This window comes from Canis lupus, chromosome 10, assembly GCF_003254725.2.
Source record: "Canis lupus dingo isolate Sandy chromosome 10, ASM325472v2, whole genome shotgun sequence".
Taxonomy (NCBI): Eukaryota; Metazoa; Chordata; class Mammalia; order Carnivora; family Canidae; genus Canis; species Canis lupus.
Window position 1 is genome coordinate 26,561,149 of NC_064252.1, and position 27,411 is coordinate 26,588,559.

Genomic DNA, 27,411 nt, shown 5'->3' on the forward strand with positions numbered 1-27,411 from the left:
TGATCTGTGTGTCACTTGCTCTGCCAATATTACACAGCCTTGCTTACTGTAGGAATGTAAGAAGTCTTACACGCTTTATATATCAGGTTTTTGATAAATCATGTGGACTGGTTCCCCTCCTCTTGCTCGTTTTCAAAACTGTTTCAATGATTCTGGTTCCTTTGCTTTTCCAGGTATCAGTTTAATTTAATTCAATTTATTTATTTATTCATTTTTTACACCAAACATACTTTGTTAGCACAAAAAAGCAGCTGTAATAAGGCACAGCAAGCAGAAACATACATTAGCAGTCAAAGGGTTGGTGTTGCACACAAATACAACTTTTCTTTTTTATAGTCTTGGCAATAGCCATTGGGATGTGCAAGAACTTTCTGTAGGAGCCGGTAGGGAAACCAAGGACCGTTCACCAGTGGTACAGAGCACAGTAACAATAAGACACAGTAATGGATTCAACTGGGATGCCTGAGTGGCTCAACGGTTGGGTGTCTGCCTTAGGGTCAGGGCATGAACCTGGGATCTGGGATCCCAGACCAAGTCCTCCACTGGGCTCCCCACAGGGACCTGCTTCTTCCTCTGCCTATGTCTCTGTGTCTCTCATGAATAAATAATAAAAAAAAAAAAAAGAATGGAGTTGACTAGTGCAAAATATCCAGGACAGAGCTGTAAAAAAGCAAATGCTAGAACTTGGTATTACTTCCCAAACAGCTCACTCCAATAGTAGCGCATACTATTCTAAGTGACAAAGAGGTGCTAAGTGAAGTTATTTACAGATACAGTGGTTGTATAGTACCTCTTAAATCTGCAATTAGGGTTTCAGAGTTGCCATTAGAAATTAACTGCCCTGAAATTCTATAAATTGCACTTAAGCAATTCAGCTGTGAGAGTTTCCAACAAGGAGCGAGGTGTTGCCATCCAAATTGCTCATCGCAGTTTAGTAATAATCTCAAACATCAGCAACCACTACTGTTATCAGCTGACTTGCTTCTAGCCTCCCTTTCTTCATGGCTCACAAATGCATCACCGGCATAGGGAAAGACCCAACTTCAACTAATCAACTTCAACTAATCAGCTTCAACTAATTGAGTAGACTGCCTTTACTAACTTTAAAAAAAAAAAAAAATCACATGTGGGACTGTGGGACTACATGGCAGCTCTTCCTAATGTGTGTGTGTGTGTTTTTTTAAGATTTTATTTATTTATTCATGAGAGACACAGAGAGTGGCAGAGACACAGGCAGAGGGAGAAGCAGGCTGCCTGTGGGGAGCCCAATGTGGAACTTGATCCCAAGACCCCAGGATCATGCCCTGAGCCAAAGGCAGATGCTCAGCCACTGAGCCACCCAGGCATTCCTTTCCAATGTGTTTTAAGTTAATGCACTCATACAAAAAAATCGATACCTAAGGCCTTGAAATACAATTCTACTATCAACTTTATAAGCCTGACTTTTTAAGAGCAACTATTTAGAAAACCTGGTTTACCTAACGGCACCTTTTACAGGAGAGACAGGAGACCGACTATAACTTATACCCACATGCCAGTGAACTTGTGGCCAGAAAATTGTAGTTGTCTTTTTTCTCTTTCTCTTTTAGACTTCCCATGCTTGATTTATAGTAACTACAAACTGCTACTTTTGGAAAGTTATAGAAAAATTCTTAGAAAAAAAGAAAAATTCTTAGAAAAAAATAATAATTTCAAATATTAGTCATACTATTGAAAGACTCATATTAATAATTTGTTCTTCAGTAAGAAATAGAATTCTTTTGGGGCATCTGGGTGGCTCAGTGGTTGAGCGTCTGCCTTCAGCTCAGGTCGTGATCCCGGAGTCCCGGGATCGAGTCCCACATGGGGCTCCCCATAGGGAGCCTGCTTTGCCCGCTGGCTACATCTCTCCCTCTCTCTCTGTGTGTGTCTCTCATGAATAAATAAATACAATCTTTTAAAAAAATAGAATTCTTAAAAAAAAAAAAAAGAAATAGAATTCTTTATAGCAAATGGCCCAGAGTTGCTTCACTCAATTACAACAGTCATTAAAAACCAAACTGCTCAATCGACAAACTGTTTTTGTAGCCTTACTGAACACCTGTAGCCCTGTCTTCTGTCTCAATAGGCACCGCATTTATCTGAGTAAGTAACAGCAGATCACATCTGACAGATAATAACACTAAGCCTACCTATTATACTGGAAAAAAAAAAAAAAAAACCACCCAACACTGATACATGTGCTTGCTCTACAGATGTACTGTCTGAGGCACATAAAAGCAGATCTAGTTAATGCCCTTGGGGGGGCAAGAGAGTTGACTTGGCCTTGACTGGTTCTCATTCTAACCAGGGAACTCTTTCAAAATCCTGTAACATTGATGGTACAGGATAGACACTCTTTCAAAAACTTCTGTAACATTGTTGGCAAAGGGAGTCCAACAATTTCATCATGTGTGGGGCATCTACAGATTACTGCATGGCAGATATAGTGCAGGCTAACAGAAAAAGTCTTTTTAATAATAAAGTAAGTGATCGTTCAAAAAACTGGGATCTTTCTAATGTTCCCGAAGTCCGGTTAGAGTGGAGGAGCCAAGTACACATGGGTCATGGGTCATGGTCAATTATTCACAGAAGAGGCAGTCCTCTTGGGCAGAGTCCCCGAGCAAGAATGTGCCTTCAGGTTTCCCTTCAAGGGAGGCTTCTGTTCAGAAAGGTCCATCGATCCCCAGTAACAGGGATTTCCCCGTCATCTGAAGCAAGTCCAGCACAAGGTGGTGTACACAATCCATCTGCAAATGGACTTTCCCAGCTCCCTGTCTGCTAACGTGGGCACGGCTGTCTCCAGACACCTGACCTTCCTCTGCCTACGTGACTGCAGACACAGGGTGTTAGCGTCCTCTTCTGAGTCATAGTTAGTTTGCAGAATTGCCGTATTGTCCGCACTTCACTTCATTCATTCAGGAGCTAACTTTGGTCCCGGTTTATATAACGGATTAACCTGTGCAGTGGCTTCAAATATATGGATTTGTGCATTGGGAGGAGACTCAATCCCTTCTTCTTTTTTTTTTTTTTTTTTAATTTTTTTTATTTATTTATGATAGTCACATAGAGAGAGAGAGAGAGAGAGAGAGGCAGAGACACAGGCAGAGGGAGAAGCAGGCTCCATGCACCGGGAGCCCGACGTGGGATTCGATCCCGGGTCTCCAGGATCGCGCCCTGGGCCAAAGGCAGGCGCCAAACCGCTGCGCCACCCAGGGATCCCTCAATCCCTTCTTCAATACCAAGCCGCCTTCTCTCTCTCTTTTGAAGTTTATCTTTTTCATCTCTAGACACAGAGGATGGATCACATGTATCAAAGACTGTTGAGTGTGGGTTCACGGGGGCTGTCTGCTGTTTAATCAAATGCCAAAATTTGAGGGCTAAATTTGAGCCAGCAGGAAATGGGCATTTGTCAAGCGTTAATTCTGAAATGTATATTTTTCTTTTATTAGAAAAAAAAGGGGTTTTGATTGCTTGTTGTAAGTTCTCAGGGGGAAAACACAAGCCCACAGTATCCTGCAACCTCTGTCTCCAAGAGCACCTTCCTACATTTCTGCCGACACGCTGTCGTATCACACATGGAGCTTGCACTTGAGCTCTCTTTTGAGAGTCTGCTTCCAGTTCCACCAAACTTTTTATCAGTTTCCAATGAACTCTGTATCTTTGTAGAACAGGAACGTTTTTTCTCTCCACCTCATGGAGGCTGCCGAGGGATCTCTTCTTGTGAGTCTTACTCCCAGGGTGACACATGGCTCCTGATCCTTTTCAATGCTTATTTCAACAATCTGAGGAATTTCAGTGGCACAGTTTTGGTTTCTCCTTGAAGAATTCTTAGAAGGGTCTCATCCCAGTTGCAAGGCCACATTTTCTCTTAAGGGACGGCTCTGTTGCTGAGGAGCAGAGTCTCCTGTACTTATCTTTCTTTCACAAACACCTGTTGGAGTACATGTCCACATTTTCACTACAGCTCCCTCCCTTGTGACCGAAGAGATCCTGACACTGTATTGGAAGCGATTCCACATCTTCCCCACTTTATCCATTGATTATAAGATTTGTTGGGGCTCAGCCTCATCCGGGGGCACCTGCGGCCAAGTGGACAGTCCTGTCCTGTCCCTCTGGCTGTCTGATAGAGTGCAATCTCACTTCCTCTGGACAAAGCCTCCAGCCAGCCCCCACCCCTTTCACCCTTCCCCCTCTCTCCTCTCCCCAACCTCCACTGAAATGGAAAATACTTTCCCTCCATATCAGTTTTAGAATAATGTTTTCTATATCAACAAAACATTTTGCTGGAGTTTTTATAAGAACTGCATTGAGTTCTTATGCCAATTTGAGGAAAATTGACATCTTCACTATGTTGAATTGTCTTCATGAACATAGTATATCTTTCCATTTCTTTGTCTTTTTTTTATTTTTTTCATCAGCTGTCTGTGAGTTTTCAGCCCTCAAGTCCTGTGCACATGTTTTGCTAGATTTACACCGAAGCATTTTATTTTATTTTCAAGCAATTGTAAGTGATATTTTAAATGTTTATATCTTTTGTTTCTTGGCTGAGACTTTTAATTGTTTTCATTTATTTCAGATGTGTTTTGTAACACTTCTCTTATCTTGGTGTGGGCATCTTTGCTCATTCTGCTTGAGATCTTCCTGGCTTTTGGCAGAGTGATTTTTCCAGTGAGACCTAGATATTTTGGGCATTATGCAATGAGGCTCTGTATCTTACTTAGCCTTCTGCTTTAGTTAGTTTCCTGGGATGCTGCTTAAGTGGGGACTTGGGGAAGTGCCTCATTGCTGCCAAATAGGGTTAGAAGTCCAAATTCCCCACTTGACCTCTGTTGATGCAACAGTTAGTGTGGCTCTCTATTGTTGCAAGTCCCAGCCCCCTCCTTGGCTTTCCCTGAAAGCATTCTGGCAGAGAGATTGGAGTACCTTATATACTGCTGAAGGGGGCAGTTTAGGTTTCCCATGTGGTCTTGCTGACATGGTGGGGGCCACAGATTTTTCTGAAGGGTTTGGCTGGAGTACCATAATTATTGTCTAAAATGTTTCTGTCTTGTTGGCTGCCTCTTTTCTGGCTCCTTGGCTAGATAGAGTAGGCTTTTGTTGTTTTGGAGGGGCGGGGCTGATATCCAAACCCCATGGCATTTCCAGATTGCTGGCTTCTTTAGCTTCAAGTCTGAGATATGAGGCAAAAAAAAAAAAAAAAACTGACCGCCAAGAAACTCATCCGGTTGTTGTTCTTTGAGTCCTGTGATCTCTAGCTAATCTGCCTTCTTCTCCCCTTCTTTCAGAGCCTCCTTGGGCTTATTTTATATATTATGATCAGGGTTTTAGTTGTGCTTAGTGGGAGGAATAAGAAAAAGTACATCTATTACTTCTCAGAAGCAGTACGATTTAAATTTAAATTCTACTTTTTATTTCAAGTGGAGGTTGTTCAGTTAATTAAAATCTTTTGTTCTTAAAAAAAAAAAACACTTTTGTTCTTCATATACTTTCACTCTCCATGCAAGGCCCTCTCTTATTTTATATAAAGTGTGTGTGTGTGTGTGTGTGTGTGTGTGTATCTCCCCTCATCCCTGACCCAGCCCCTATTCCTCTCCATCCAAAGACTCCTCTTCTAACATACTCAGGATATGCCCTTAAATAAATGTATAGGGACACCTGGGTGGCTCAGTGGTTGAGTGCCTGCCTTCAACCCAGGGCGTGATCCTGGAGTCGCAGGATCCAGGCCCACATCAGGCTCCCTGCATGGAGCCTGCTTCTCCCTCTGCCTATGTCTCTGTCTCTCTTTCTGTGTCTCTCATAAATAAATAAATAAATAAATAAATAAATAAATAAATAAATAAATAAATAAAATCTTTAAAAAGATTTAAAAAAATAAATGTAAACTGTCTACAAGCATGTAGCTTTTTAGGAGTATGTGTATCCATTTTAAGTTTACACAAATGACATCATGTCTGATGTCCCATTTTATTTAATCTCCTTTTTTACTCAAAACCAGGTCTTTTGGTTTGACCCATGTTGTTTTACAGATGGGCTACTTCTCTACTTTCCATGTGCATCCACCTCATTCCTTAACAATTTCCCTAGTGAGGGACACCTGGTTGCCTGTACTTCACAGCAGCTGCAAGCAGTGCCGCCAGGAATATCTTGAGCATGCTTCGTGGTGATGGGTGTAATGTGCTCCGGGGTTACCACTGAGGTGTGGGGTGGCTGGGTCTGGGGCATACACTGTCATAATTGCTCCAGGCCTGGCTTATTGGTTCTGGAAGGACAGTACCTGCTCATGCCCCCAATAGCAGTGTCTGGGAAATCCTATTGAGAAGACTAAAACAGCACTGGGAATTCTCTGGTAAAGCAGATATTATTTTGGCAAGGTGAACAACCACCTTCTAAATCATGTTTAGGCTTGTCAACAACCAGGCAGTATAACCCAAGGTTCCCTGGGATTTTCCCTGGTGATCACGGGAGAGTCCTGCCTGGTCCGGTGGACTGAGGACTAGGTCTAGGATGAGCAAACATCCAGAAGTAGGGAGACCTTAAAGCCCCAGAGATCCCAGAAGTTGAAATAGCTGCTGGGAGTTAAATGAATGAGAGGCAAAGGGAACAGCCCCTACTATAGAGCCTGGCACACGGCTCATACTCAATTAATGTTTACCAAGTGTGAGAACGAACAAAGGAAGGAATCGTTGGCCTGTGCCTCTGCTCACTCGCTGCTGCTGCTGGTGGGGTCTGTGTTTCCGGGAACCCCAAACTTTATTTCTTGCATTGGCTCTGCCAGCTGGAGGTGGGCATTTGTGAAGGGGCAACCAGTGTCCTCAAGGCCCCCACACCCTGCCTGTGATCTCCTGGGTCTGTCTCCTCCAGACTCTCAACATTCATTCAGTCACTCATTCATCCCTAAAATCCCCCTAGACACCTCAAGGGGTCCTGCCTTGTGCTATACTCCCGGGATTGAGAAATCAGGGTGGAAGAGGCATGCTGACCCCCACCCTCAGCCACAGTCAGCAGGGTGCCCTCAGCCTGGAGATTCCCCCTGCAGTCTCTCCTGGCCCGGCTCCCATGTGTTCTCTGGGTCTCTGCGCTCAGCGCCTCGTAAACCAGCCCCCCTTCCTCGGCACTATTCTCCACTGACTTCCTGGACTTCCCTTCAGGGCATTCACTGCAATTTGTCAGCATCTATTTCTACAATTATTTAATTTTTTTAACTGTAACCTATTATTTATGATGTTTATCCACAAGTGTATGTGCCTGGCACATAACAAGTGTTCAGTAAATGCTGTGGCGTGACTGTCAGAAGACTAAGGGCTGAAATGAAGGTGCCTGTGGCTCCTTGAGGACAGAGAAACCACCTCTGTCTGGGGCCAGGAGGGAGGGCTTCCTGGTGGAGGTGGCGACCCCAGAGCAGAGTGTTTGCCAACTGGATAATGGAGTTCCAGGCAGAGAGAACTACATGGCATGTCCAGACGTTGGGCAATAAACTGCTGGGAACCACCAGGAGGATTTGGGGCAATGTAGGCAAAGGATTCTTTCTTTTTCTTTTTGATCTTTTTATTGAAGAACAAAATATGTAAAGAAAAACACCTGTATCCTTAAATGTCCAGCTGGATGGATTTTCACAAGGGAAACACACCAGTGTAACCAGTACCTAGGTCAAGACACAGGACATTATCAGCAGCCAAGAAAGCCCCCTGTGGCGCCCCCTACAGGCACTGTGCCTCCTTTCCCCACAAAGATAGTCCCCGTTCTGATTTGTGCTGTTCTGTTTCTTTCTTTTCTTTTTTCTTTTTCTTTCTTTCTTTTTTTTTTTTGCAGTTCTGTTTCTGAAGTTCACATAAATGGAATCACGCAGCAGCTACACCTTTGTGTCCCGCTTCTGCCCCTCAACACTGTGTGAGATGCATCCACGTGGCTGCGGTGCTTGTACCTCAAGCACTATTCTTACTCCATTGTACTGTTGATGGATATTCGGGTTATTGCTGGGCTTTGGCCACTGTGAGTTAAGCTGCAACAAAGGATCTTGTCTATGTCTTTCGGTCGGTGGGCATATGCATGCTGTTGTCTTGGACATAAACCCAGGGGTGGGGGTGCTGGAGAGAGGGCAGACGATGCCAAAGTGTCTTCCCAAGTGGTTGTACCAGATACGCTCCCTACAGCCCCCGTGTCCTCGGAGTCCCAGTTCCATGTCCTTACCCACACTTGCTATTTCCTATAATTTTCATTTTAGCAACTTTGGTGGGTGTGTGGTGATACCTCATTGTGGTTTTAGTTTGCATTCCCCTGATGACTAATGATGTTTCCGTGGATTTATAGGCCACATGCTGAAGCTCTTTGGTGTAAGGCCTGCTGAGAGTCTCTTCCTCCTTTCTCACTTGTTGCCTCTCTTTTTCCTTCTTGATCTGTAGGAGTTCTTTATATACTTGGGAAATGAATTCTTTGTCAGGTGTACGTTTTGCAAATAGTCACCGGATTTGACACCAGGGACTGATGGGGTTGAACCGCATTTGTAAAAGCTCCCCCCGCCCCCCACGACCACCTCTGGCTGCATGGGCAGGACAGACTGTGAGCCCAGGAGGCAGGGGTGCCGGGGAGGAGCTGACCAGGGCAGCGGCTGTGCGGCTGGATGGCAGGGGTCGGGGTCTAGGGATGCTTCAGCAGCACAATGGACAAGCGACATCTGTCACGCCGCGTCACGACAAAGACAAGATGTGCGTGGTGATGGAGCGTTGGGGGCGGGGTGCGGCCACAAGGCTGACTTCCAGTCCCGCTGGCTGGCCGACGAGCTGACGCACTCTGCCCACCCAGCTGCCAGCAGCGAAAGGCGGCTTTGTCCTCCCAGGCCCCACCCAGGCCTGCCGGTCGGAGATGCTCCAGGGTCACCGTCGGGACACTGGACAGAGTGCCCAGTGGTAGAATCTGGGTCTCCAGTGGCGACCGAGGGACAAACACCCCGCTGCCAATACACACACATGGCCGGGCCGAGCCGCGAAGACCCTGAGCCCCAGACGGGCTGGCAGCGGGGGGACCGGGCCCAGCCAGGGTGGACAATGGCCCCCTGTCTGCAGCCTCCTTGCCCCTGTGAGTCCAGGCTCGGGGGATGAGCCTCTGGTCCTCGCCCCCAGGGAAAGGGTGCAAGCCGATTCTGCGGTGTCTGGACTTATGGCTGAGCAGCGAGGACAATGCTGGAAACGGGCCTGACTCCCTCCCCGAAAGCGAGGTCCCCCGCGTCTGTACCGCAGGTTAATTCCTCACCAGAGTCCCACCCCCATTCTGTTTCTCAGTGTTACTTGGAAGACTTCCCTGGGCTCCATCTTGCAGCATTGGGCTCGGCAGATCACAGCATTTCTGCTATGATACTGTAATTAAACCCTACAAACTCCTTCCGTGACGGGAGGAATATAGCACGCGCCGTGGGCTGCACTGTGCTGGCTGCTTTACATAAGTGATGTCAATCATCCTCCCCATGACCTCTAAGGGAAGTGTTCATTTCTTCATTTCCTAAATGAGGGTACGGACTTGCCCACGTTCACACAGGCAGCGTGGCAGAGGCAGGATTTGAACTTGGGCCAGTTGGATCCTTGGGCAGCCCTCCTTTCTCTCCTTCCCAGCCTGCAGGACAGTAGGGAGCATGGGGGGATGGGATGTCCCCCCAACCAGTGACCTCACTCTCACATTACTCTGTGTGTGGGATGGGCCTGCCTCTGAGCTGTGCTCCTGGAAGGGGAGGGCTGGCCCGAGAGAGTCAGGTTCATATTCTGGCTTTGTCCCCACCCCTCTGGGTGACCTTGAGTCAGTTACATGTCTCGGGGCCTCGGCCTCCCCATCTGAGCAATGGGGTAAACCCCACCAAGCCTTGCTCCCTGGCTTCTTGGGTGAGCAAGGTATGGAAGGATCCAGCTGAGTGAAGCCCAGATGGACCGGGCTATCTGCTTTTGTCACGCTCCTTGTTTGGATCCTTCCTGGAGCCTAAGCTGACCTTTCCTGTTCCCTTTTTTGATGTTAGAGAAGAGTCAGATGGCTCCCCTGCCCTAGCCCTCTCCAGCTTACTCAGTCCCCAGCTGCCCAAGTGTCCCAGGCACGCCCTGGGTTCTGGCCAATGGTGGCTGCCCCCATCCCAGGGCTCCGGGCTGGCCAGATGGGCAGATGGTACTAGAAATAGCCCTGATGGGAGATTCCCCCCTTCCAAGGCTCAACCACTTCCTCTCTGACAGAGCACGAAGTCTCCAGGAGGTTCTGCAGGGCAGACTAAGGGACATGCCTCAGGTCCTTGTCTGCTGTTCTTGGGTGTGTGCTACAGTGGCAGACACCCTATGGTTCCCTCCTTGGCATCCATTCCCTTCCCTCCGCCCTGACCAGACCCTGAGGTTCCCAGCTGTGGTGGGCCCTGATGTGTTCAAAGCAATTACTATAGCTCATCGCATGGCTACTGTGATTGGTTCAGGGGTGGACATGTGACTCAGGTTGTCCAACCAGAGCAAAGACCTCTGCTTAAGCTCTCCAGCAGGTAGACTTTCTCTCCACTGCATGCGAAGAGAAGAAGGTGAAGAGAAGAAGGTAGACCCAGAGCCGAGTGGAGGCCATCCTGAGACCGGAGCAAATGCCAGAACCTGGAGCCAAGAGATGGAGGCAGAGAAACCAGGTCCTGACCGCTTATTTATAGGACCAGTCCAGATCCAAATTTGCTTGAAACCTCAAATACCCATGTGCTTTTTTCACTTAGTACACAGCCCACAGATTTTAGTTTTTAAAGTCACCTTGAGTTGGGTCTCTTGTTACTTGGAACCTAAAAATCCTGAACAAGGCTTATAGCAGAAAGAGGGCCAGGCCTCCTGTCCTCCTGCATCTCAGGCTTACAGAATGGAGCCCCGGGCAGTGCAGGCAGGGCTTGTGTGGAAACATGTCCCTGTGGCAGCCTTAGTCTCAGAAGCAGAAGACACTGAGAGGTCTTAAGTGGGTTTTTCAGATGGGAGCACCGAGGCTCACCAATTCTCCAGCCTTTCCCCACTCCACTGGCTGGGTGCCGAAGGCCTCAGGCAAGTGGGAAGGGTTGAGCACCCAGCCTGCCGAGTCCCCAGGCCTCTCTCTGGGAAGGCTCCTGTCTCCCCCGACCCTAGTTCATCTGAGGATGGCGGCTGAGTTCCGTATTGCTAAAATCAGAGAGGACTTGGCATGTGCGTGGAAGAGAAATAGCTCTCATTGGGACCCAGGACCCAGTACTCTCAACATTTCCTCCTCATCCTCTACTCCTCCCTCGATACAGGAAGAGAAGCTTGTGGTGACTGTGCAGCCTTCTGTCCCTGAAGAAATGGGTGTCACCCGGCCAAGGGGGTGCCACCTTAATTTCACGACTGTAAGTCTCAAGTTGGCCCTTGGTGTTTGTTCCAATGAGCTATTTCTGGGTCATAAAGTAAAGGCTTAAGACAACTATAATTTTATCATCTCTCATGGATTGGGAGGGGCTCAGCTGGGTTGTTCAGAGTTTCAGAGAGTTGCAGTCACATGGCGGCTGGAGCTGAAGCATCTGGGCACTGGCAGGACTCTCCCTCTCCATGACCTCAGAGCTGTTCCACAGGGTCTCTCTGCGTGGGCTCCTTTGGGCTTCCTCGCAGCATGGCGGCTCAGGGCTCTAGTGGGAGTCTCCTACAAGATGGGAGCATTTCCCATGTTACTTCTGGAGTGTCGCAGTGTCGCTTCCACTACAATCTGTTGCTGAGGAGTGAGTCACCAACCTGCCCAGGTTCAAGGGGAGGGGAATTAGACTCCACTCCTTTTTTTTTTTTTTTAGCCTCCACTCCTTAGTGAGAGGGTGGAAGGTTCTAGAAGTGCCTGTGGGATGGGAGGTGTTGTGGTGGCTGTCTTGGGAAAGTGCATCTGCCAGCGTGTTGTTGGGCAGCGCTGCTACATTGCTCTGGTCCCCTTGCTTCCCTTCCATATAAGAGGATTCTTTTATACCTTCTCCTCCCACCTCAAACCCCCGGGGCCTTTATTTGTAGCCCGTGGTGGCGCTCCTTTTGCAGCGAAATAAGAGAAGGAATCATGGGAGAACATCCATGTGCTCCACCCACCCTCCTGCTGGGCCCTGCACCTGCTCGGGCTGCCTTCCCTGTGGGTTTCGTGGGTGGAGTACCTGTGAGTCTCCCGAGGGACGGCCCTTCACGCGTGCGCTGGGCCCCATCCCTCCTGCAGTCCTCGCTCAATCTGTACCGCCACGCCAGTTTCCCCTCTCTGGCTTCACTCTTTGGGAGAGAATGCTAGTTCTCCCATCTTAAAAGCCAAAAGAACCTGCATCAAACCAAAAAAAACAACCCTATCTTCACCCCGTCACTCATGGTGTCTGCTCCCAGGTCAGCCCTTGCATTGGCAGGGCTTGGGGCAAGGGTCCAGATGGAAGTCTGCGTACACTAGGGGCATAACCACGTTAAATATGTGTGAAATCAAATACAAGCTCTTTCTACTTGAGAAGTAGATCTTTTGTCTTTTCCTTTTCAATCCAGTATTTATTTGTCTTCCCTCTGCCAAACCTTGAGCCAACCACTTTCCCCAGGCTGCCCGGAGAGGTGTAGGAGAAAGAACATACAGGGCAGTCGAGACCTGTGGGAAGTGGACACGGCTCCTTCCCACGGCAACAAGGAGGGGAACAGCCAGCATCAGGCACAAGAGCCCCATGGCCTCCGAGAGGGCAAAGCCCAGGGGTAGGAGGAGAGCTGTGGCTTCAGAGAGGGGCTCCTGGCATCACCAGTGATGAGGCCCCCAAACCCAGTCGCGATGCAGCCCCAGAACCAGCCGCCCCTCCTGCGGCAGCCCCAGCCCCAGCCCCAGTGAACTTGGCTGCTGTGTCCGTGTCCCTTGAAATAGCTCTGGGTGGGAAGCTGCGCTGGGAATAAGTGAGGTCAGGGGACGTGGGGCTGCCAAGCAGCTAGGCTCTCATCTGTCAGTGACTCTGGTGGTTTTAGCTCTGCTGCAGACAGTGATGGACAGCTGAGAGGCACTCCTGCCCAAGAAGGGGGTGGAGACACGCTTTGCACAGGCGTCCACTTCAGTGGATGAGGGGCTGTGGCACGAGAGCTGCTCCCAGTGCAGAGAAGACAGAGACAGAGAAGTCGATCTTCTTCTTCTTCTTTTTTTTTAGAAGTCGATCTTCTTAATGAAGAGTTGGGATTCGGAATTCTCTGACTCCTGGAACACCGCGGCCTGCGGGAGCCAGCCTTGGCCGTGGCCCTGGCATGTGGCCCTGGCCCTGGTCTCGGGACCGTCCCCTTCTTTTCTCACCCTTGGCTCCACCCACACTTTGAGGGGCCCTGAGCACCTGTGTGTGGACACCCAGTCTAGACCGAGCTCTGTCCACTGTCCCCACCACCTCCAGGGGTAAACAGCTCCTCCTGGGCCACCAGCGGGGAGAGCAGGATGACTTGGGCCCTGTGAGCCTCTTACTTGGGTCTCAGGACACCACTGCAGCTCCCGTGTACAGCCAAGCTCCTGGGAAGCGTCTTGCCCTCCCCTTTTGAGTTTCTCTCCCCTGTTGCTAGCCTAAGCCTCTCCCACCAGGCTTGCACCCACCTCTCTGCAGGAATTCTATTTGTTCCACTGCTCTCTTGAGCTCCCCCTCCCCCACGCTGCTGGTCCCCTTTCATCTCCCCAAACAATAAATTGTTGGGGGAGCCCAGGGCTCAATCCTTGGACTTACTGTTTGTCGACACTCTTTCCCAGAGTGATCTCATCGTAGCTCATGGGTCCACAAGCCAATGACAGCCAAATGTGTGTCCCCAGCTGGGACCTGGACTTCAGACTCCCGGGTCTGGCTGCCTGCCCCATTGTGCCCTGTGGATGTCTCAGAGTCATCCTTTGTCCTCCGGAGCCCTGGGGCCCACGTCTTGGAATCTGTGAGCACCGTCCCCTCCGCTTCAGAATATGCTGAGATTCCCACTCCTTCTCGACACCCCTACACTGGCAGCCCAGCCTCGTGCCCCACCTCCCTCTGCCCCTCTCTGCACCCCACCCCCACCCCAGGCTGCCACAGGGCAGGCTTACTATACAGCCCAAGTCAGGTGGTGCACTTCTTTGTTCACACCTCTCCACAGCCCCTGCTGTTGCTCAGAGTAAAAGCCCAGGTCCTCATTGCAGCCCCACAAGGGCCTACAGGCCCCATGCTGACCTCATGTTGCCTATGTTACCCTGGGGCACTGCAGGTGCTCCCCACACACACACCTGAAGCCCTCCGCCTCTGGACTCCACACTTCACTTCCTTTTGTCTCTGATCAAATGCCACACTGGGGGGACCCCTTGGTGGCTCAGTGGTTGAGCGTTTGCCTTCGGCTCAGGTCATGATCCCGGGGTCCCAGGATTGAGTCCTGCATTGGGTTCCCCATGGGGAGACTGCTTTTCCCTCTGCCTGTGTCTCTGCCTCTCTCTCTGTGTTTGTCTCTCATGAATAAATAAATAAATAAATAAATAAATAAATAAATAAATAAATAAATAAAATCTTTTTAAAAAATGCCACAGTGGGGATCCCTGGGTGGCGCAGCGGTTTGGCGCCTGCCTTTGGCCCAGGGCGCGATCCTGGAGACCTGGGATCGATTCCCACGTCGGGCTCCCGGTGCATGGAGCCTGCTTCTCCCTCTGCCTGTGTCTCTGCCTCTCTCTCTCTCTGTGACTATCATAAATAAAAAAATAAAAAAAAAAATTAAAAAAAAAAAATGCCACAGTGGGGGAGCCTTCCCAGACTGCCTTGCATACACTGAACCCCCACCTGCCACAGCCTCGTCTTTCCTCACAGCGCTTCTTACCATGTGCCATACCGTATATTTAACTCTAATTGTTCAATCGCCCATTTCCCTCCATTGAGATGGAAGCTGCACTGCAGGATCCCCAGACAGTGCATGGCACATAGTAGGTCCTCACGAAATATTTCTTGAATGAATGAATGAATTGCTAATCAATCCTTGCATTCTTTCCCCGTGAGTGCTGGCTTAGCTCCAGAATATCTCTCAGAATATCAGCACCACAGACTTCCGATGAGCTGCAGCCTGTGTGTCACTCCTGTTCCAGACAAAGGGTGGTCCCCTAGCCACCTACCACGCTTCTCTCCATTACTGCATGCCCTCCGTGAAGTCCTCCTGTGGAGCGCCTGGGGGGCTCGAACCGACTCTTGATTTCTGCTCGGCTCGTGATCTCAGGGTCCTGGGATCAAGTCCTGTGTCTGGCTCCATGCTCAGAGAGGAGTCTGCTTGAGGATTCTCTCTCTCTCTCTCTCCCTTTGCTTCTCCTCGCTGAAATTAATAAATCTTAAAAAAAGAAAAAAACCAACACCTCATATGAGGAGTCACCTCCTCCCTGAAGCCCTCCTGATTCACTCATCACTTTCTCTGGTGCCCTCTCGGTGGGCAGTGGAGGGGAACCCACAGTACATCTGTGTCTGTGTTACCTGTGATGGGTGACTGTCCCACCCTCCTGATGGACAGTGCACTCGCCAGGGAGGACTACATCTTGAGCATTTCCGTAACCCCACACTCAGCAGAGCCTTAGTACACAGTAGGTGCTCACTCAGTGTTTGCTACCTTGAGCTGAACATTTGGCTTAGTTTTATCCTTAATATTTTTCATTAGGCCTTTGTTTCTTTGATCTTAAATCACGTTTGTTTTCGGCTTCATCTTTAGTTTGTTTTTTATTACTTCTCTTTCCCTTTTCTGATTCTAAAACAAGTCACATTGCAGAAAATGTTGTAAACATCCAAGAGCATACAGGAAAGGCAGGATTATTCACAATTTAGCAGTCCAGAAATAACGATTATTAGCATTTGGGGTATTCGCTTCAACTTTTTCTTTTGGGTGCACTTTTTTTCTTTTTTTACTAAATTTTCTATTGTACTGGTTTTTATGTCATCACAGTTCTTCAAAGATATTATATTTAATGGTTGCATAATATTCCACCCATTCCATTCATTTTCTCATAATCCATTTCACCAAGTATTCAACACACAGAAAATCCTGACACGCGCCCCGTGTGACATGCATACACACACACACGCACGCACACACACGCTCCAGGCCCACAGACACGCTGGCGCACACTCCCGTGGCAATCTCCACAATCGAGGTGATTTCCCAGCGGAGGGTTAAGAGGGCACTGGTCACGTGGACCCAGCAGGGTGTGTTCCAGCCTTTTCCTTCTGTGGTCCCTCAGACAGACAGATGTCAGGACAGACACACACAGGATAAGCAGGCAGGAAGCAGACCGGGGCCAGGCAATGTGGAGGCAATGGCTTTCGGGGGTGTCTGGGCTTTCAGGGGGATCGGGCGATGGGGAAGGTGAGGTTGTCGGGAGCAGGACCTTGGCTGCCCTCAGAGAGGCAAGTCCCAGACAAAGGCAGGTGACAGAACAGGGCTTCCTCTGCTTAATGCTGTCAAGGGAATGCAGAGGGCGGTGGGTGTTCACAGAACCAAAAACCCAAACCTCAGAATCCTGGGACCACAGAGGGTCGGCGAGGGACTGGCCCAGAGGGACCACGTTGTCCACCTCTCCAACGGTCAATGCAGGTGCTCAGGTCCAAGTGAAGGGACCTCTTGGGACTCCTGACTCGGGCAAAGAGCTCTTTCTGCCTCCCCATGTGGTCTGGGCCAGGTCCCCTGGTCTCTGTCCCCAGAGCCAGAGTGAACTCTTGAACTCTGCAATGGGCCCTGAGCGTCGTGGAGGGTCTCTAGGACGGGGCAGAGGGGCTTGCAGTGGTCCTAGAGCCGCAGGAGGGAACAGAGGGAGGGAGACTGGCACCCAGGCTTGAGCTCAGATGTGCCCAACCCCCGGGGCAGCCTCTGTGCCTTCCCTGCTGGGCCCTGTTTGACTCCTCCACGCTCCCCAACTGCAGAAGGCAGGGCAGGGACAGGAGGAGGTGCCTGTGTCTGGGGTCACCTGCTCACAGGCTTGGTCTCCCGAGGAGAGGAGGCTTCTGATGTGGACCCCTGGGGAGTTGCCCCGTTGGGCTCCTTCCCAGACTGCTCTGGCTCTCACGGTCTGAAACCAGAGGCTGTTTGCAGGGAAACATGGAAAAGAATGAACTCAGCTCTGGGTGGCTTTAGGGAGGAGCCTCCAATGCTTGAGGTCCAGAGTCAGCTCGACCCAGCTAACTGTGGGATCTTGGACAAGTCATTTCCCTCCCAGGACCCCCGAGAAACACCCAGGGAGGAGGCTCCAGAGCGAGAGCAGCCTGGGACTGTGTTGTTACCAGTTTTCAGAGTCTCAGAAGCCTGCAGGCCATTGCTGGGTGGAGGTGGAGGTGGTCCCGGGGAAACTGTGAGAACAGCTTAACTTGCACTAGGACCAGGCTCAGTGAAGGGCCAGGCCAAGGTTCCCTGCTTGGTCGGGGGAAGAGGCTCTGTGAAGAAGGGACGACTAGGTCACAGCACCACAGTGTAGCAAGGCTGAGCTTGCTAAAGGAGGGAGGCAGCCCTCTCCTTTTGTAGATGGAGAAACTGAGTCTCAGAGAATGAAAACAACTGTGCCAGCCACTAGAGGCTAGAACCCAGGAGCCCTCTGCCTCTCCTCTCTCCACCCATCCACCTCTGCCCTCTGGCCACTCTCAAGGGCTTCCCTGGCGGTAGGGGAGCAGGCTGGGGAACCCCAAAAGATAAAACCCAAAGCCCAAACCCCTTCCCTGTTGACTCTCCCCAGACCTCCCAAACCTTTCCTTTCAGGTTAGGGGTTTGTTTGTTTCTGTGGGTGGGACTAGGACCAGAGGGGTTCCCCCAGCACCTCAAGTCCAAGGGACACCCCAAGTGGGATGCTGTCCTGCCAGGACGAGACAGCCTGGAACTAGGCCAATGCCCCAGCAGTGGCAGCTCAAGGCAGCTGGACACAGCCGCCGCCAAGAATGCCAGGAATGTGGAGCGGCTGTGTCCTTCCCGCTCCTCTTCCTCCCCCCACTCCTAGAACAGGATATTCCCTGTCCAGGGAAGCCCAAGCCCAGCCCCCTTATGGGAAAACCTCAGGGCATGTGGTGGGCAGTGCTCCTGCCCTGGAATGGGCACCAGGTCCTGCCCTGGGATAGGCATCAGGTCCGGGGGATCCTAGGGACCTGGCATGCAGGGGAGGACACGGTGGGTCTGCGTGGGTTCAGCATGTGCTGAGGACCTACTATGTACTAAGCGTTTCGTGTGTATTAACTCCCTTCGTCTCACAGCAACCCTGGGAGAGTCTGTTTTCCAGATCAAGAAGCTGAGGCTCAGAGGGGCTAAGGAACTTGCCCGAGTGCACCAGCTGGCAAGTGGCAAAGCCAGACTTGATCCAGGCCAGTCTGACACTGACGTCCTTGCTCTCAGCCAGGAGACCAGGTGGCCTCAATGCCACTGGGGCTGCTGGGGGCCGTCTCCTGGTGCCCACCCGCCCTGGCACCTGCAGAGGTTGGGGGCGTGCTGCATAAAGGCAGCCCCTTCCTGTTGGCAGCTGTTCGTTTTGCAGTTGGCAAAGGTCTGTCTCTGAGATACAGGGGCTGGAAGGTCAGCTCTAGGCCTCTCTCTGGCTGTTCTTGCAGGATCCCAGCACCAGTGAATCCCAGAGCTTGACCATTGTGATGGTCATTGGCTCAGAGGGGCTCCTCTGGACCTGTTGTTGTGATGGGCAGGGAGGCTGTCCTTCAGTGGAGGGAGGCGGGGGGTTCACGGATAGGATGGATAGGACACGGGGCTCTGGGAAGGCTGAAGATGGTCAGAAGCAGAGCATGAGCTGCACGGCCTCCAGCCCTGTGATTCTACAGGTGTCTCCTTAGGCAGCTGTGTACCCACCTCCTCCTTCGGAGCTCATCCTTGGCCCTTCGGCTGGGCTGTTCCTCTGGGGCACGACCCAGAAGGTCAGGTGCAGCCATCCTGCCCTGGCCCAAGAGTCTGGAGTGCCTAGCCCTGGACTGAGCTCTCTGTTGGCAGGTGGGGCATAAAGAGGTCTGCAGGGCATTGGGCTGTACTCAGCCCCAGGCCCACTCCCAAACCACCCCCCACGTGGCTGGGGAATAGAGCCATCTACGCAGGGGGGTTAGCCCATTAGAAATAGGGGAGACTGAGGCCCAGGGGGCCAGGTGACCCGCTCAGAGTCACAGAACTGTCATGTAGCAGAGTTGTAACTTGAATCCCAGTCTTGTACCCACCAGCCCTCTCGAAGGGTGTCTGGGTTCCAGCCACCGGCCCCTCACCTTCTCCTGGCCTTCCCTCCTGGTCCCTTAGCCCCTGAGGTCTGGCTGGTTCTGTTCCAGTGTGTTGTCCTGCACTGGTTCCTGGTCCCCCGGGGGGCCAGGGTCAGGTAAACAGGATCCCAGCCGCACTCCCTGACCTTGTTTACCTCCCAAAAGAATGTGAGGGCATTCTTCCCCTTCCCAGGCTGTGACTCACCCCTCAGCAATGCACCAGGCTCCCGACACTGCCTGCCCGGCCCCCATTCAACCCCCTCCGGACGGGACCCTTGCCTCCTCACCCGGTGATGTCAACCATGTTAGCCCCCCTACTCCCCCCACCACCACCCCATGGAGCCCACCGGGCCTTAAGTCGTCATGGCGACAGCTCACAACAGGAAGCAAGGCCCCATGGAGGCCTGTGCTGGGGCAGAAACACAGGAAGCAGCGCTGAGCACTGCGCAGCATTGTCAGCCTCGTAAAAAACAAAACAGGACAAAAAGATTTAATGAGAACAATTAGCCTGAAGAAAAAGGAAAAAAAAAAAAAGACCAAAAAAACAAACAAAGCCAAACAGCCCGAAGGCAGGAGGCTGGCTGAGCTCCAAGGACCCCGTGTTTCCCCTCCCAACACAATGTCAGTTAAATAATACTTCCTTCTCAGAAGGCTCCTGGGGAAGAAGAGGGGTCCTTCCCAATGGCTCCTCTGCTGAGTCCCCCAACTTCTGAGGCCCCTCCTCTCCAAGGTAGGCCTGGCTCCCCTGGGTCCCCTCTCTAGACTTGACCAAGGCCCAGCTCTGTAACTTCTACTGAAGGCTTTGGGGCACCAGATGGGCTGGTGTCATCCCCATGTCTCCCCAGGCCCTGCAAGGAGAGGTATCCAGTTCAGTGGAAGACAGAGCACAGGCCCTCCAACCCTCAGAAGGAAACTCATCCCCCGCAGCTCAGCTGTGGGATTCTGTGCAGAGAGATCTCTCTTGCACTTGACCAGCATCACCGACAGCATCATCCTGGCCGCTTCACCGAGGTGTTGTGAAGCTTAAGTGACTTGGTGTATTGGCTCACACACAGTAGGTGCTCCATGCACTTTGAATGAACAAGTGCAAGGACGAGTGAACCAGGTGGAAGTTCCACGGAGGCCGTTTTCAGCTCAGTATGAACAATCAGAGATGGACAAGATGCTCCCTAAGGGACAGAGCTCCCTGTCAGTAGAGGTGGGCAAAGACAGGCTGGGAAGACTTGGGACCTTGTAGAGGGGCCCCCCCGCCCTGGGCGGGGGTGGGGACAGCAGTCGAGCCTCAGATTTCCCTCCTACAGGCTGAGGGCCTGGCCCAGGAATTCTATCTGGATCATTCCATCTAATCAGGGACCAGGACCTCAGACAAAGCTAGACAGGCTCCGGAGCAGCAGAGACTACCATTCAAGTCCTTAGGAACACGTTGGACTGTGAATGACACGGGCAGGGCAGACGCAGAGCATGGCCATGCAGTGCTGGCTCCACAGTTCCTGCCCAGTCAGTGATAGAAGAGGCAGTGCAGGGTCTGAGCTGGGGCGTGAGGCAGGACGCTTGGCGGGGACCGATGAAGGCTCAGGGCTGGCCCCGGCCACCAGGGAGGCCATGCGGAGGAGAGGGGAAAGCTGGTAGGAGTTTGTCAGGCAGTGAAGAAGTGGGCAGCTGTTCTACTCAGGTCACAGCTCGCACAAAGGTATGCTGCTGAGAAAGCCCAACGTGTTCTGGGCACGGAACGGGGCCCATGTGACTGCAGTGGAATTTGGTGTCACAAAATGAGGGGAGACCTGATGGGAAAGAGACGCTGGAGCCAGATCACAGAGGGTCTTGAGTGCCACATCCAGGAGCCGGTGCCTGATACTCCAGGCACCGGGGCCCACTGGTTCCTCTGAGCAGGGCTGTGAAATGTGCAACTGGATGATTTAGGGAATCTGGACAGAGGAGGAATGCGGGTTGGGGACGCACGAGGAAAGAGCAGAGAATGGGAGATCGGGGAATCTGGGGTCTGCTGACTTGGCTTCTTTCCTTTTGAACTCAGAATCAGTGACACAGAATAGGTGTTCCATCAGTACTTACTGAATAAATGAGTGATAACCACCTTAAACTGCGAGATTTAGTTTGCACACATGGTCTTACTACAACCTATGGAGTAGGCCTCATTCGTCCCAGTTTTTTTTTTTTTAAGATTTTATTTATTTATTCATGAGAGACACACAGAGAGAGATAGAGACACAGGCAGAGGGAGATGCTGGCTCCCTGTGGAGACCCTGATGCAGGACTCGATCCCAGGACCCCAGGATCATGCCCTGAGCTGAAGGCAGATGCTTAACCACTGAGCCACCCCAGCATCCCTTGTCCAGTTTTTACAAACAAAACACAGAGGCTCAGAGAGGTTGAGGGACTTGCCCTAGGCTGCATAGCATGCAGTGGTGGAGCTGGACTCCAGCTCAGCTGATCCCACCTGCCACATCAAGCATGTCACACCGCAGTATTTATCCTGTGCTGGCTCCATGCCAGGCCCTGGGGACACACAGATGGTCAGGCCCCAGCTGGGCCTCTGAGGAACCTGTGGGTGAGTGGCCTCGCTCTTCCCAGTCATAGATGGAAGGGTGGTGGAGGCCCGAGGTCCCCCCGAGCTCCTGCATGGCCAGCCTCAGTGAGGAAGCCTTGGAGAGCAGAGAGGTTGTCCGGGGCCAGCTGGGGGTGTGGAAGGCTGAGGCGGAGGAGGCAAGGAAAGGCAAGGAAAGCTGAGAAGAGATCAGATAACCATCGGCTGTCCCTCGGGAAAAGGAGCGGAGACCTGAGCTCCTCGAGGACAGGAGCCGGTGTGCTCAGAGGCCAGGAGGATGTGCATATGGGCCCCAGGTCCTGGCCTTGCTTGGGTCTCGGACCTTCTCAGCTGGAAGCCAGGTTCCCTGCCCTGGGGCTGGGGTTCTGGCTTCACCTGAGGGGCCCAGGTATTACCCGGGAAAGGACATGCCTGCCCACACCCGTCCTCCTGCCTCCTCATCCGGTGCCCCTCGCCCACCTGCCACGGGGTTGGGCAGGGCAAAGATCTCTTCCCATTGCTGGTGGAAAGCCTCGTGGGGGCTGTCGAAATGGGATGCAGGAAAGGGACAGAGCCCCGTGGGCGGTGTGTGTCTGCAGCAGGTAAGGGCGCCGGAGCTGGGCCGCACAGGGAGGGTCCCCAGGAGGCCACGTGGGAACCGGGCTGGCCTTCTAGGACAGGAAGGGACAAAGGGGCATCACAAGTGGCTGAGGAAGGGACAGTGGCCTTGGAGCCACCAAGTCAGAGTCCTGTTTTGGTTCTGCTCCGTACCAGGGGTGGGGGCTCTGCTGAGTTATCTGCCCTCTGAGACCCAGGGTCCTCACCCGTGGAATGAAGGGCTCTATCAGAAGGAGCCGCAGGCTGGCCTCGTGCTTCAAAGTCTGGACCGTCAGGGCTCAGGCCTGGCTCTGCAGCACTTCAGACAGCCCGATGGTGAGGTGTGTTCACGACATCGGACATGCTATGCTCTGCGGTGTGGAAACGGTCTGGCCACCACAGTCGCTAGCTGTGTAACTGGGGCAAGCTGCTCCGTCTCCGCACCTGTAAGAAGATTGTAAGAGCACCCACCTTCTGGGGTGCCAGGGAACCCAGGGAGTTCATACACCCATAAGGGCAGGATAGTGCCAGGCAAGGTTGTAAGTGGCCAGAGAGCCATCCTGAGGTGCCTTCTAACTGGGGATTCCGGGACAGCTCCCCTTCTGGCCCCTGGGTAACACCCTTGCCCTCAGGACAGAGGTGGGAAGGGGCGGAGGAGGAGGGAGAGAAAGTAGGGAACTCACAGCCCCAGAGGCTGGGACCGCCTCCCTTGGCCCGTGTCTCCTGGCAGTGATCTTGGTCCTGGGGCTCAGCCACTGGGTCTGGCTTTGCTGTCTCCCTCCCTGGACGGGGCGGGGCTCGGCACACAGCAGGAGCTCCCAGGGAAGCCCTGGGCCCCAGGGGAGAGAGCGAGTCCCTAACCTCTCCAGGCTTCCGGATGCGTCTCTGTATGATGAGAGCTGAAGCCTGAGGACCTGAGGACATCACGGCCGGCCGTGGAGGCTCCTGGGGTCCCTCTCTCCTGCCTTCTCCTTCCAGAATCATCAGCCACCCTTCCGCCAGCCTCTGCCTCTCTATTGGTTCTCCCTCAGCAGTCCAGCCTCAGTGTCTGCCCTAAAACAAACCCACGAGGCCCTTGACCCAGCTCCCCCATCCTTCTCCCCCTTCCCTCTTGTCATACTGCCTGCCCCATGCTCTGGCCAGCGCTCCGGAAATGACCACATCTCTCCTGGGCCCTCAGTGCCTTCTGTGTCTCCCTCCAGCTTGGCTCCAAGAGCCCATCTATACTGGCTCCTCCTCAGTCTTCTTGGCTTCCCCTGCCAGCCTGGACCCTCTGGGGCCTTCCTGGGGCCTCAGCCTCACCTTCTTCTCTCCTCCCAGCCCAGCCATCCCCATCTAACCCCTTCCCAGCAGGGGCTAAGTGGGCCCACCGCCTAGCTGTGTAACCTTTAGTTGTCAGCTACTTACTTTCTCTGTGCCTCAGTTTCCTCACCTGTCAAATGGGACTCAGTGGTTTCTACATCCTAGGGAGATGGAGGGATTAACTGAGTAATAAGCATAAAGCACTCAGAAAGTTCCCGCACATAGTAAGACGGAGCCTCGGAGTACCCAAGTCACACAGCCAGCAAGTTTCAGAGTGGGGACAGGAGCTCAGGTCTCCTGGATCCAAGTCCTGCTCTCTTTCATTCCCCTTGTGGCACAGCCATCACCCCATCCTCCCTGAGGGGCTGTGCAGCAAAGAGCAGGCCTCTCAACCCCGGGGGGTGGACTTTCAGGTGCAGAAAAGCAAACGGGGTAAGACCCACCGGAGGATCTGAAGTGATACCAAGGACCTGCCTAGGGGGACTCTCTTTCACTGCTGCTGCTGTCGATCCTGCTTCATCCCTTAAGGGAATTTGGAGATCAAGAGTTGGGCGACAGACGCCTGGGAGCCTGGCGCCACCTGGTGGTCATGGAACTCCCTTTCCTGTAGCCATCTCTCTGCAATCAGTTTTTCCACTGGAGCAGGCCCTCTCTTGTGTAGCCCCCTCCTCCCCCCACCACCACCCCGGCCAACTTCTGCCCTCTTCCCCATGCATTGCGGAAGGCTAGTTTTTCACTGAGCATGTATTTATTTATTCACTCAACAAACACTAAACCCCTATTGTACGCCCTGCTCCAGGCAGAGCACGGGGTGGCAAGATGAATCAAATGTGTTACCTGTCCTGGAGCAGCTCCCAGGCCGATGGGGAGACATGCATAGACGGCAGGATCAGGGGTGTGACTGGGGGAGATCCTGCTGGAGGTTAGGGAGAAGGGTAGCTGGGATGCTTCATGGGGAGATGGTTGAACTTTATTTTGAAAGATGGATACAACTGCGACTGGTAGAGGTCCTTAGTAATCACAGGACGGGTGGCAGGAATGCCAATGAAGGGAACTGCATAGGCAAAGTATGGAGGTCCTGAGCTGAGAGCCACTGAAGGGTGGTCCAGTGTGTTTTTTCCTACACTATCAAGCAACTCAATTCTGATCCTATTGATCTGGAGATAGTGTTGGATGCTGCAGGTTAAGGGCTCCTTAGTCTCACAAGTCTCCCCTCCACTATACCCCACTTCAGATGGTCACATGACATCTTCCTTGGGTTCAGTTAATTTGCTAGAGCAGCTCTCGGAACTAAAGAAAACAGTTTATTTACTAGTTTACTGATTTATTATAAAAGGATATACCTGAGCAACAGCCAAATGGAAGAGGTGCACAGAGCAAGGTTTGGGAAAAGAGGTGTGGAGCTTTCATGCTCTCCAAACACACTACTCTCTTGAGACCTCCAGACATATCTGGAAGCTCTCTGAACCCCATCTTTTTGGGATTTTTATGGAGGCTTTATTACATAGGTACAATTGATTAAATCATTGGCCCTTGGCTACCGATTCAACCTGCAGCCCTGCTCCTCTCCCTGGAAGTCATGAGGGTGGGGCTGAAAGTCAGAACCCTGTAATCACCTGGTTAGTTCCCCTGGCAACCAGCATCCATCCTTAGTTGCTTTCCAAAAGTCACTTCATTGGGATGTTTGGGTGGCTCAGCGGTTGGGCATCTGCCTTCGGCTAGGTGTGTGATCCTGGGGTCCCCAGATCGAGTCCTACATCAGGCTCCCTGCACGGAGCCTGCTTCTCCCTCTGGCCTGTGTCTCTGCCTCTCTCTCTCTCTCTCTCTCTCTCTCTGTGACTATCATAAATTAATAAAAAATAAATAAATAAAAATAAATAAAATCTGAAAAAAAAGTCATTTCATTAACGTAAACTCAGATGTAGTTGAAAGGGGCTTGTTATAAATATCAAGACGTCTTTATCACTCTTATCATTTAGGGAATTCCAAGTGTCTTAGAAGTGCTGTGCTAGAAATGAGATGAGAAGACGACCAAATACATATTTCTTATTGGAATCAGAATATCATAAGTGGTTAGTAAGAAATGATGTAGTCATTCTGGCTGCAAGTGCTAGATGGAAGAGGTGGCAGGGACCAAGGTGAGGGGTGCTGGTGGCTTCATCTGGGAGGGAAGGTGGTGACATGGTAGTGACCTTAGTGGTTGGAAGAAGATGGAATTGAGAGGTGAGTGGGAGGTGAGCCAGATGGAGGGTCTGGGACACCCTTCAGGACCTGAAAATCTCCATTTTTATATTTAAAATGCAAACTGTAGACCATATATTTAACTTTATTATTGATTTTAAATATCAAATGTTAGGGCAGCCCGGGTGGTCCAATGGTTTAGCGTTGCCTTCAGCCCAGGGTGTGATCCTGGAGATCTGGGATCAAGTCCTACATCGGGGTCCCTGCATGGAGCCTGCTTCTCCCTCTGCCTCTCTCTCTCTCTCTCTCTCTCTCGTGAATAAATAAAATCTTTTTAAAAAATCAAATGTTAATTCACCATATTAGTTACCTTAGATAAGAAAAACCATAGTCATCTAATCTAAATAGATGCAGAAAAAAAATCTGATAAAATTTAATAGTGTTATAATGAAAATTCTCACCAAACTAGGAATAGAAGGAAACTCTCTCAATCTAATAAAGGGTGCCTATGGAAAAAAAAAACCCGTAGCTGATATCATCTATACTGGTAAAACTCTGAGTCTTGCTTCCTAAGATCAGGAAAAAGGCAAAGACATTCACTCTTAATACTTCCAGTCAACATCATACTTGAGGTCTTAACCAGTGCAATAAGGCAAGAAAAACAATGGCATACAGACTGGAAATGAAGAAAAACTGCCTTTAATATCAGACATGATCATCTATTTAGAAAACTGAGTGAAATTTACAAAAAAAGCTAATAGAACTAATAAGTGAATACGGAAATGTTGTAGGATACAAGGCCAATATAAAAAATCAAATTTAATTCTGTATACTAGTCATGAACAATTAGAAATTGACATTTAAAAATGCCACTTAACATAGCAATGAAACACTTAGGGATAACTCTAACAAAAACATGTAGCAACAATACCCCTAAAACTACAGAACATTGCTGAAAGTTTCAACATTGTCGAAAGAAATTAAATAAGAACTAAATATTAACTGTTGTTAAATGGAGAGTTATAATACTTTCAAGGATTGGAAAATTCAATATTGTTAAGGTGTCATGTCAAAGTTGAGCTACAGATTCAACATAATCTCAATAAATATTCGATCAGTCTTTTTTTGGGGGGGTTAGAAATCGACAAGATGGTAACCATATGAAAAAAAGAAAAAAACGTTCATCCTCACCTCACTTCATATACAAAAATTAACTCATAATGGATTATATACCTAAATGTAAGAGCTTTCATTCTTTGAAAGACACCATTAAGAAAATTAAAAGGCAAGCCACCATCTGGGAGAAAATATTTGTAAAACATTTATCTGATAAAGAACTTGAAATGTATAAACAAATGTATAAATTCTTATTTAGTTGAGTGACCGAGCAAGAGAACATGAGCAGGGGCAGAGGGAGAAGCAGTCTCCTTGCTGAGCAGGGAGCCTGATGCAGACCTTGATCCCAGGACCCTGGAACCATGACCTGAGCTGCAAGCAAATGCTTAACCGACTCAGCCACCCAGGCGCCTCTAATGTATAAATTCTTATAACTCAGAAATTAGACAAACAACCTGATTTTTCCAATGGGCAAAAGATTTGAAAACACACTTTA

The 27,411-nt window shown here is 50.8% G+C and overlaps 1 long non-coding RNA gene and 1 pseudogene across 3 annotated transcripts; both read right to left on the minus strand.

The window, feature by feature from the left end:
- Positions 1-2,338: 2,338 nt before the first annotated feature.
- Positions 2,339-4,058, minus strand: LOC112675180 (suppressor of cytokine signaling 5-like; annotated as a pseudogene).
- Positions 4,059-12,491: 8,433 nt separating this feature from the next.
- LOC112667684 (uncharacterized) lies at positions 12,492-19,508 on the minus strand. 3 transcript variants are annotated; one of them, XR_003141243.2, is made up of 4 exons: positions 19,383-19,508; positions 15,088-15,296; positions 13,700-13,833; positions 12,492-13,206 (listed from the first exon to the last, which is right to left on the minus strand). It is a non-coding gene; the product is annotated as an uncharacterized LOC112667684 (long non-coding RNA). The 3 variants fall into 3 exon arrangements; XR_007413445.1 differs by lacking the exon at positions 19,383-19,508 and adding an exon at positions 19,187-19,366; XR_007413444.1 differs by lacking the exon at positions 19,383-19,508 and adding an exon at positions 18,786-19,114.
- Positions 19,509-27,411: the final 7,903 nt, after the last annotated feature.